Source organism: Chiloscyllium punctatum, chromosome 14 (genome assembly GCF_047496795.1).
Source record: "Chiloscyllium punctatum isolate Juve2018m chromosome 14, sChiPun1.3, whole genome shotgun sequence".
Classification (NCBI taxonomy): domain Eukaryota; kingdom Metazoa; phylum Chordata; class Chondrichthyes; order Orectolobiformes; family Hemiscylliidae; genus Chiloscyllium; species Chiloscyllium punctatum.
The window spans coordinates 62,591,868-62,604,082 of record NC_092752.1 but is presented as its reverse complement, the minus strand read 5'-3'; the positions used below and the strand labels follow the sequence as shown (position 1 = coordinate 62,604,082).

Below are 12,215 nucleotides of genomic sequence, written 5' to 3'. Positions count from 1 at the left end.
ATGTGCACAGAAAGTGAGAGGGGGCATGCACTGCCACAGTGAGGGGGATATACACAAAGAGCAAGGGAGGGGGAGAGAGAGAGGGAGAGACACACACACACACACACACACACACACACACAGAGGGAAGGAGTGACACGCACACACAGCAAGAGGGACACACACACAAAGCGAGGGAGGGACACAAACACACTCACACAGCGTGGGAGGGACACACAAGCACAGTGAGGAATTGACACTCATACATATACACAAACACACACACACACACACACACACACACACACACAGTGAGGGAGGGACACTCACATACACTGCAAGAGGGACACACTCACAGCAAGAGGGGGACACACACAGTGAGGGAGGGACACGCGCATGCACAAGCATACAAACACAGACACACGCAGGGAGGGAAGGACATGCACACACAGTGAGGGAGGGATATACACAAACACACAGAGCGAGAGAGGGACACGCACATAAACAGCAAAAGAGGGACATGCACACACACAGGGAAGGAGGGACAAGCAGACACACAGCGAGGGGGAGGGCATGTGCACAGAAATTGAAAGGGTGCAAGCACACACAGCAAGAGGGGACAGGCACTCACACAGCGAGGGGCGATGCAGACACACAATGGTGGGGATATGCACAAAGAACAAGAGAGGGACACACACACACACACACGGGACGGACATACACTCTCAGAGCGAGGGAGTGACATGCGCACACACAGCAAGAGGTGCACACACACACACACACACACACACACACACACAAGGGACGGACATACACTCTCAGGGCGAGGGAGTGACATGCGCACACACAGCAAGAGGTGCACACACACACACACACACACACACACACACTCACGCATACACACAGACACACAGCAAGGGAGGGAAGGACACTCACATACACTGTAAAAGGGTCACACACACTCACAGCAAGAGGGGACATGCACACACAGCGAAGGATGGACACGCTCATGCTCAAGCACACAAACACAGACACAGACACACAGCGAGAGAGGGACACGCACATACACAGCAAGGGAGGGACGTATATATACACACACACACAGAGCGAGGGAGGGCCACACACACACGCACAGAAAGGGGGACACACAAACACACACAGAGCAAGGGGATAACTCAAACATACACAGCGAGGGAGCGACATGCACACACACAGCGAGGGAGGGACATACAGCGAAGTAGGGACAAGCACACACACCGCGAGGGGGAGGGCATGTGCACACAAATTGAGAGGGGGCACACACACGCAAAGCGAGAGAGGGACATGCACAAATACACACACACACACGGAGGGACACACACACACACACACGGAGGGACACGCACATACACACAGTGAGGGGGATACACGCAGACACACGGCGAGGGAGGGACACCCACAGTGAGGGACAGGGACACACACACGCAAAGCGAAGGAGGGACACGCAAACACACAACAGTGAATGGAATACAAGCAGTCGCACAGCAAGGGAGGGACACACACACTGTGAGGGATGGGGACACACACACAAAGCGAATGAGGGACACACACACACACGGCGAGGAAGGGACAAACACACACATGTCGAGGGGGAGGGCATGTGCACAGAAATGGAGAGGGGGCACACACATGCAAAGCGAGGGAGGGACATGTACAAATACACACACACACAGCGAGGGAGGGACATGCACAAATACACACACACACAGCGAGGGAGGGACATGCACATGCACACAGTGAGGGGGATACACGCACACACACAGCGAGGGAGGGACATGCACATGCCACAGTGAGGGGGATACACGCAGACACACAACGATGGAGGGACGGGGACACACACACAAAGCGAATGAGGGACACACACACACACACACACACACACAAAGCAAGGGAGAGATGCGCACACACAGCGAGGGAGGGACAAACACACACACTTACGGTGAGGGAAATACACGCAGACACACAGTGAGGGAGGGACACGCACAAACAGCGAAGTAGGGACAAGCACACACATATCGAGGGGGAGGGCATGTGCACAGAAATTGAGAGGGGGCACGCAAACACAAAGCTAGAGAGGACACACACGGACACGGCAAGGGTGGGACATGCGCACACAGCAAGGGGGGACACGCACTCACACACACACAAGGGACGGACACACAAAGTGAGGGAGGGTCACGCACACATACATACACACACAGAAGCACAGAGCAAGGGAGGGACATGCACACACGCACACACACACACAAGGGACGGACACACACGTAAAGCGAGGGAGGGACACACACACACACACACACACAGCAAGGGAGGGACATTCACACTTGCACACATACAAGGGACGGACACACACGCAAAGCGGGGAGGGACACACACAGAGCGAGGGAGGGACACGCTGAGACATGCAGCAAGGGAGGGAGCATGGACACACACAGCGTGGGAGGGACACGCAAACACAAAGCAAGGGAGCGACATGCACACACACAACGTGGGAGCGACACACAGCGAAGGAGGGACAATCACAGAAACCACGAGGGGGAGAGAATGTGCACACAAATTGAGAGGGGGCAAACACATCCAAGCGAGGGAGGGACACGCACAAATACACACACAGCGATGGAGGGACATGCACGTATGCACAGTGAGGGGGTACACGCAGACACACAGCGAGGGAGGGACACACAAACACACAGAGCAAGAGAGGGACACTCACAAACACAGCGAGGGGGAGACTCATGCACACACAGCGAGGGAGGGCCACGCATGCACAGCGAGGGAGGGTCTCTCTCTCTCTCTCACACACATACACACAGAGCAAGAGAGGGACAAGTGCACACACAGTGAGGTGGAGACACATGCATACACAGCCAGGGAGGGACATGCACACACAGCGAGGGAGAGAGTCACACACAAACACACACACAGAGCAAGAGAGGGATACGCACATACAAAGTGAGGTGGAGACACATGCACAAGCAGCGAGGGAGGGACACACAAGCACACACAGCGAGGGAAGGACGGACACACACAAACAGCGAGGGGGGACACGCACACTCACAGCGAGTGAGGGAGACGCACAGAGAGAGAGAGAGACATACACACAACGTGAGGGAGTCACACGCAGCGAAGGGGGACACACACAAACACATACTGTGAGGGTGTGACACATACACACACACAAAGAGGAAGGGACACACACACACACACAGAGCGGGAGAGGGACACACAGAACCACAGTGAGGAATGACACGCACACACAGCAAGAGGGTCACACACACACACAAAGCGAGGGAGGGACACGCACACATACACACAGTTAAGGGGATACACGCACACACACAGCCAGGGAGGGACACCCAGACACACAGTGAGGGAGTGACACTCACATACACATCAAGAGGGATACATACTCACAGCAGGAGAGGGACACGCGCGCGCACACACACACAGAGCAACGGAGAGAAGGACATGCACACACAGCATGGGAGGAACACACACACACAGCAAGGGGAGACATGCACTCACACACGCACAGCAAGACACACACACACACACACACACACACAGGGGGGGTGAACTGATACATACACAGCGAGGGACACGAACACACACAGCAAGGGAGGGACACACACATACACAGAAAGGGAGGCACATGCACACACATAGACAGCGAGTGTGGGACCGCGCACACACACACAGCGAGGGAGAGGCACATACACACACAGAGCGAGGGAGAGACACGCACACACACAGCAAGGAGGGACACGCACATACACACACACACACACAGAGCGAGTGAGGGACACACGCAGCGAGCGAGCGGCTTGCTGAGACACGCAGCAAATTAGGGACATGCACATGCACAGCAAAGGAGGGACATGCACGCACACAGCGTGGGAGGGACATACACAAACACACAAAGTGAGAGGGGCCACGCAAAGACACGGCGAGGGAGGGACACACGCACACACAGCAAGGGGGTCATGCACTCACACAGCAAGGGGAGATGCGCACATACAGTGAGGGGGATATACACAAAGAGCAAGGGAGGGACACACACACAGACACGCACACACACACGAGGGACACACACACACACACAGCAAGGGACTGACACGTGCACACACAGTGAGAGAGGGACATGAACACAGCGAGGAAAGGACATGCACATACACAGCGAGGAAAGGACATGCACACACACACACAGCGAAGGAGAGACACACATATACACAGCAAGGGAAGGTCACGCACACACACACACACACACACACACAGAGGGAGGGATGGAGACAAACACACACAAACACACACACAGAGGGGGGACACGCACACTCACAGCGAGGGAGGGAGACCCACACATAGCGAGAGACACATACACACAACACGAGTGAGTGACACACACGCAACCAGGGAGTGAGGGACATGCAGCGAAGGGGGACACACACAAACACATACTGTGAGGGTGTGACACATACACACGCAGCGAGTGAGGGACTTGCTGAGACACACAGAGAGGGAAGAACAAGCACACGCACAGCGAGACAGAGACACATGCACATAGCAAGGGAGGGACACACACACAGCGAGGATGGGACACACACACACACACAGTGAGCGAGAGACACACAAACAAGGGAGGGAAACGTACAAACACACAGCGAGGGAGTGAGGGACACACACACACACACACACACACACACACACACAGAGCGAGGGAGGGAAGGACATGCACACACACACAGCGAGGGAGGGACACGCACACAGCAAGGGAAAGACATGCACACACTCAGCAAAGGAGGGTCATAAACACACACAGGGAGGGAGGGGCAAGCACACACACGGTGAGGGGGAGGGCATGAGCACAGAAATTGAGAGGGGGTACACACACAGTGAAAGGGGACATGCACAGACACGGCAAGGGAGGGACATCACAGCAAGGGGGGACATGCACTCACACAGTGACGGGGATATACACAAAGAACAAGGGAGGGATACACTCACACACAGCGAGGGAGTGACGAGCACACACAGCAAGAGGGTCACTCACACACACACAAAGCGAGGCAGGGACACACACACTCACACAGCGTGAGAGGGACATACAGATCCACCGTGAGGGAGTGACACACACACCCACCATGAGGGAGTGACACACATACACACACACACACACAGAGCGAGGGAGGGACACTCACATACACTGCAAGAGGGACACACATACTCACAGCAAGAGGGGGACACGAGCATGCGCAAGCACACATACACAGACACACAGCGAGAGAGGGACACACAAATACACGGCAAGGGAGGGACACGCACACACACAGCGAGGGAGGGACACGCACACACACAGCGAGGGAGGGACACGCACACACACAGCGAGGGAGGGACACGCACACACACAGCGAGGGAGGGACACGCACACACACAGCGAGGGAGGGACACGCACACACACAGAGCGAGACAGAGACACATACACACAATGCGAGGGAGTGATGCACACACAAACAGCAAGTGAAGAACACGCAGTGAAGTGGGGACACACAAACACATACTGTCATGGTGTGACCCGTACACGCACACACACAACGAAGAAGGGACACACACACACACACACGGGGGGGGGGAACTGACACATACACAGTGAGGAACACGCGCACACACAGCAAGGGAGGGACACACACATACACAGCAAGGGAGGGACATGCACACACATAGACAGCGAGGGTGGGACCGCGCAAACACACACAGCGAGGGAGAGGCGCATACACACACAGAGCGAGGGAGGGACATACACAGACACAGCGAGGGAAGGACATGCACACACACAGCGAGGAGGGACATGCATGTACACACAGAGAGGGGGGACATGCACGTACACAGACCGAGGGTGAGACATGCACACACACAGCAAGAAAGAGACAAACACACAACGCAAGGGAGTGACACAAACACAAACAGCGAGTGAGGGACACACAGCGAAGGGGCGAGACACAAATACATATTGTGACGGTGTGACTCGTATATACACACACACACACACACAAGGAAGGGACACGCGTGTGCACACACAGACACACACACACACACAGCGAGTGAGGGACACGCGCAGCGAGCAAGAGGCTTGCTGAGACACGCAGCGATGTAGGAACATGCACACGCACAGCAAAGGAGGGATATGCACGCACACAGCGTGGGAGGGACGTACACAAACACACACAGTGAGAGGGGACACGCAAAGACACGGCGAGGGAAGGACACATGCACACACAGCAAGGGGGTCATGCACTCACACAGCAAGGGGAGATGCGCACATACAGTTAGGGGGATATACACAAAGAGCAAGGGAGGGACACACACACAGAGCAAGAGAGGGACATTCACACGTGCACACATACAAGGGACGGACACACACGCAAAGCGGGAAGGGACACACACAGAGCGAGGGAGGGACACGCTGAGACATGCAGCAAGGGAGGGAGCATGGATACACACAGCGTGGGAGGGACACGCAAACACAAAGCAAGGGAGCGACATGCACACACAAAGCAAGGGAGGGACACGCACAAATACACACACAGCGATGGAGGGACATGCACGTACGCACAGTTAAGGGGTACACGCAGACACACAGCGAGGGAGGGACACACACACAGCAAGGACGGAGACACACACACAAAGCGAAGGAGAGACGTGCACACACAGCGAGGGAGGGACAAACACACACGTCAAGGGGAGAGCATGTGCCCAGAAATTGAGAGGGGGCACACACATGCAAAGCAAGGGAGGGACATGCACAAATATACACATACACACGCGCGCGCAAACTGATGGAGGGACACGCACACATACACACACACAGAGCAAGGGAGGGACATTTTCTCACACACACACACACACAGAGCGAAGGAGGGGACGCGCGCACACACACACACACAGAGCAAGGGAGGGACATTTTCTCACACACACACACACAGAGCGAAGGAGGGGACGCGCGCACACACACAGACACAGCGCGGGAGGGACACGCGCACACACAGCGAGGGGAGAAGCGCACACACAGCAAGTGGGATATACACAAAGTGCATTGGAGGGACACATACACAAGGGATATACCCACACACAAAGAGCGAGGGAATGACACGTGCACACACAGCCAGAGGGACACACATACACACACAAAGCGAGGGTGGGACACACACACACACAGCAAGAGAGACACACACACACAGAGCAAGGGAGGGACATGCGCATGCACAAGCACACAAATAGAAACACACACAGCGAGAGAGACACACACACACACAGAGCAAGAGAGGGACAAGTGCACACACAGTGAGGTGGAGACACATGCATACACAGCCAGGGAGGGACATGCACACACAGCGAGGGAGAGTCACACATAAACACACACACAGAGCAAGAGAGGGATACGCACATACACAGTGAGGTGGAGACATAAGCACACGCAGCGAGGGTGGGACACACACACACACACACACAAACAGCAAGGGTGGTACACACACACGCACGCACAGCGAGGGAGGGAGGGACGGACACACACACACACACAGAGCGAGGGGGGACACGCACACTCACAGCGAGTGAGGGAGACGCACAGAGAGAGAGAGACACATACACACAACGCGAGGGAGTCACATGCAGCAAAGGAGGATACACACAAACACATACTGTGAGGGTGTGACACACACACACACAGAGCGAGGGAGGGACATGCGCGCACACAGCGAAAGAGAGACACATGCACATAGCGAGGGAGGGACACACACACACACACACACACACACACATAGCGGGAGAGGGACACACAGACCCACAGTGAGGAATGACACACACACACAGCAAGAGGGTCACACACACACACAAAGCGAGGGAGGGACACGCACACATACACACAGTTAAGGGGATACACGCAGACACACAGCCAGGGAGGGACACCCAGACACACAGTGAGGGAGTGACACTCACATACACATCAAGAGGGACACATCCTCACAGCAGGAGGGGGACACGCGTACACACACACAGAGCAAGGGAGAGAAGGACATGCACACACAGCGTGTGAGGAACACGCACACACAGCAAGGGGGGACATGCACTCACACACGCACTACAAGAGGGACACACACACACACATACGGGGGGAACTGACACATACACAGCGAGGGACACGCACACACACAGCAAGGGAGGGCCACACACATACACAGCAAGGGAGGCACATGCACACACACAGGCAGCATGGGTGGGACTGTGCACACACACACAGCGAGGGAGAGGCACATACACAGACACAGCGAGGGAAGGACACGCACACACACAGCGAGGAGGGACAGGCACACACACACACGCACACAGTGAGGGAGGGACATGCACACACAGAGCGAGGGTGAGACATGCATACACACAGCAAGAAAGAGACAAACATACAACGTGAGGGAGTGACACACACACAAACAGCGAATGAGGGACACACAGCGAAGGGGCGACACACAAATACATACTGTGACGGTGTGACTCATATACACACAACACACACACACACACAGACACACACACACACACACACGAGGAAGGGAAACGCACAAACACACACACACACCGAGCGAGGGGCACACGCAGCGAGCGAAAGGCTTGCTGAGACACGCAGCAATGTAGGGACATGCACACACACAGCAAAGGAGGGACATGCACACACACAGCGTGGGAGGGACATACACAAACACACACAGTGAGAGGGGCCACGCAAAGACACGGCGAGGGATGGACACACGCACACACAGCAAGGGGAGATGCGCACATACAGTGAAGGGGATATACACAAGGAGCAAGGGAGGGACATACACACACACAAGGGAGGGACACACAGACACACACACAGCAAGGGAGAGGGACATGCACATACACAGCGAGGGAGGGACATGCACATACACAGCGAGGGAGGGACATGCACATACACAGCGAGGGAGGGACATGCACATACACAGCGAGGGAGGGACATGCACATACACAGCGAGGGAGGGACATGCACATACACAGCGAGGGAGGGACATGCACATACACAGCGAGGGAGGGACATGCACATACACAGCGAGGGAGGGACACGCACATACACAGCGAGGGAGGGACACGCACACACACACACACACACACAGAGGGAGGGATGGAGAAAAACACACACACACACACAGAGGGGGGACACGCACACTCACAGCGAGGGAGGGAGACCCACACACAGCGAGAGACACATCCACACAACACGAGGGAGTGACACACACGCAACCAGGGAGTGAGGGACATGCAGCGAAGGGGGACACACACAAACACATACTGTGAGGGTGTGACACATACACACACGAGGGGACACACACACACACACACACACAGCGAGTGAGGGACTTGCTGAGACACACAGAGAGGGAAGAACACGCACAGCGAGGATGGACACGCACATACAGTGAGAGAGAGACCCATGAACATAGCAAGGGAGGGACACACACACACAGCGAGGATAGGACACACACACACACAGTGAGCGAGAGACACACAAACAGCAAGGGAAGGAAACGTACAAACACACACAGCGAGGGAGTGAGGGACACACACACACACACACACAATGCAAGGCAGGGACACACACACACTCACACAGCGTGAGAGGGACACACAGATCCACCGTGAGGGAGTGACACACACACACCCACTGTGAGGGAGTGACACACATACACACACACACACACACAGCGAGGGAGGGACACTCACATACACTGCAAGAGGGACACACATACTCACAGCAAGAGGGGGACACGCGCATGCGCGAGCACACAAACACAGGCACACAGCAAGAGAGAGACACACAAATACACGGCAAGGGAGGAACACACACACACAGACACAGAGCGAGACAGAGACACATACACACAACGCGAGGGAGTGACACACATACAAACAGCGAGTGAGGAACACGCAGTGAAGTGGGGACACACAAACACATACGGCGAGGGCGGGACTCGTGCACACTCACAGCGAGGGAGGGACTCGTGCACACACACACACACACACACACAGGAAGAGCAACGCGCAGACAATGAGAGAGGGACACCCACGCAAATGCTCACACAGCGAGGGAGGGACACACAGACACACAGTGAGTGAGTGATACACATACACACACATGCAGAGTGAGGGGAGGACACCCTCACACACTGCAAGAGGGGCACGCACACACACAGCGAGGCAGCTTTCAAATATGTGAAATAATTGGTGAGAGGGGAGGAGATGACAGAGATAGGAACTGTTATAGGAGTTAGAATGATTGAAGACACTGGTCCTCAATACAAGCCATTGATACAATATTGGAGAGGGAATAGGGAACAGAAAGATCCCAGGCAGCATTTCCACCCTCTCGTGTGAGGCCTGCTTTCCCCTCAGTTGTTCTGATGCTCCCTAAGTAAGCACAGGCCTGGACTGATAACTGGGAACTCCCGATGCTGTCTCATTACAACAAAACTTGCAGCAGGCGTGGTGATTGAGCCTGGGTTGTGTCTGTACTGTGATCCCCCTCCAGCACTTTCTCTATGTCATGTCTTGTTAGCTGATGTTTGGATCCCCCTTATTACTTTCTGCTCTGTGCACTGGAATGAGCTTACCTGGCAGCAGGATTTATTGAAGACTCCCGAACTCCCTGACTTTGTCTTTCTGGCTGACCAACCATCGTCCCAACCAGCAGTTGGCAAGGCTATTGAGTCAGGAACTCCATGAGTACCTGTAGAGGACACAGAAATAGGCAGAATGGGAAATTATACAAATGCTTTGAGGGTGACACATATAGAATGGCACTGAGCCCCACAGAGATCTGGAAAATCCCAGTCTCCATTCCTGACCTGTGCTGCCTCATCTCTCTGGAGTGACGAATTCTGTTGGCTCATGGTCTGGAGTAGCTTCAAAAGTGAGAAACGCTGACAGAGGCAGCAATTGGACCCACACGGTGAGGGATACCACATAGAGGTACTGAGTCACATCAGTACTGAGTCAAGCAATTGTGCAGGAAGAAAGGGTTTTGATTCATGTAGCACTGGGATATACAAACTGTGAGCAGGCGAAGTGATGGCCTAGTGGCATTTATGCAGAAACTCAGCAAGTGTTCTCTGGACACAAATTCAAATCCCACCATTGCAAATGATTGAATGTGAAGTAAATGCTTCAAAAACGATGTAATTAAAAATCTGTAAGTGAGTATTAAACAATTGCTGATGTTAAGAAAAATCTATCGGATGCAGTCCTGTCTTTAGTGAAGTAATCTAAGGTGGGACTGGGATATCACAGGTATTACAGAAACAACAGCTGAGGGAGGGACAGGACAGGCAGCTCAATGTTCCAGGGGACAGATGCTGCTGGAAGGACAGAAGGGGAGCTGAGAGAGGAGGAGAGCTGCTGGTTCTGATGGGGTGAAACATCCCAGCAGGACTGAGAGAGGATATTCCTGCAGGATCGCCCAGTGAAGCTGTGTCCGTGGAATTAATCAATAACAATGGGACTTCCCTTTCCTCTGAATGTTCGACAGACCCCGAGAGCCCCGCCCACCTGCGCTTTTACCTTCTGAAGATGGCGGCCCTGAGGCCCGCGCGCTCCCTCTTCCCTCAAACAAATGGCGGCCGTGACTCTGGGCCCCTTCCCTGATCAGCGACCGCCACCTCCTTACCCGGGCCTGGAGGGTCTTTTTCAGGTTTTTTTTAACCTTTATCCGGGACTTGTGAATTCTCTCCGCTCCTTTCTCCCAGCGAGGCTCCCGCACACCGGCTCTGAGCACCGCTTTCTGAAGCCAATCGCAGCCGCTTCCGGAGAAAGCAGCTCCATGTCTCTCTCTCTCTGTCCTGACCAATGTGACACTGCGCATGCTCTGCATAGAAACCAAACCGCGCGTGCGCCAAAGGTTATCAGTGAGTTCATAGAGAATATTCATATCTGCACAGACTGATGGGTAAAACATTAGTCATAAACAATTGCTTTTTCGAGTTATAGTCATAGAGATGCCTAGCACGCAAATAGATTGTCCTGTCCAAATTAACAATAACGGCCAGGTATGTAAATTACTAATCGTTCTGGGAGTTTGAAAAGAAGTTTCTTACTCGAGTTATGCAAATCGATTTGAAATATGGACGTTATCAGATTTACAT

The 12,215-nt window shown here is 54.4% G+C and overlaps 1 long non-coding RNA gene across 1 annotated transcript in view; it reads right to left on the bottom strand.

Annotated features, from left to right (window-relative positions):
* The window catches only part of LOC140485493 (uncharacterized), a 65,721-nt gene extending 54,939 nt beyond the window's left edge, over positions 1-10,782 (bottom strand). The window contains exon 1 of the long non-coding RNA XR_011962354.1: positions 10,689-10,782. This is a non-coding gene — a long non-coding RNA (uncharacterized lncRNA). The remainder of the gene's footprint in view (positions 1-10,688) is intronic.
* Positions 10,783-12,215: the final 1,433 nt, after the last annotated feature.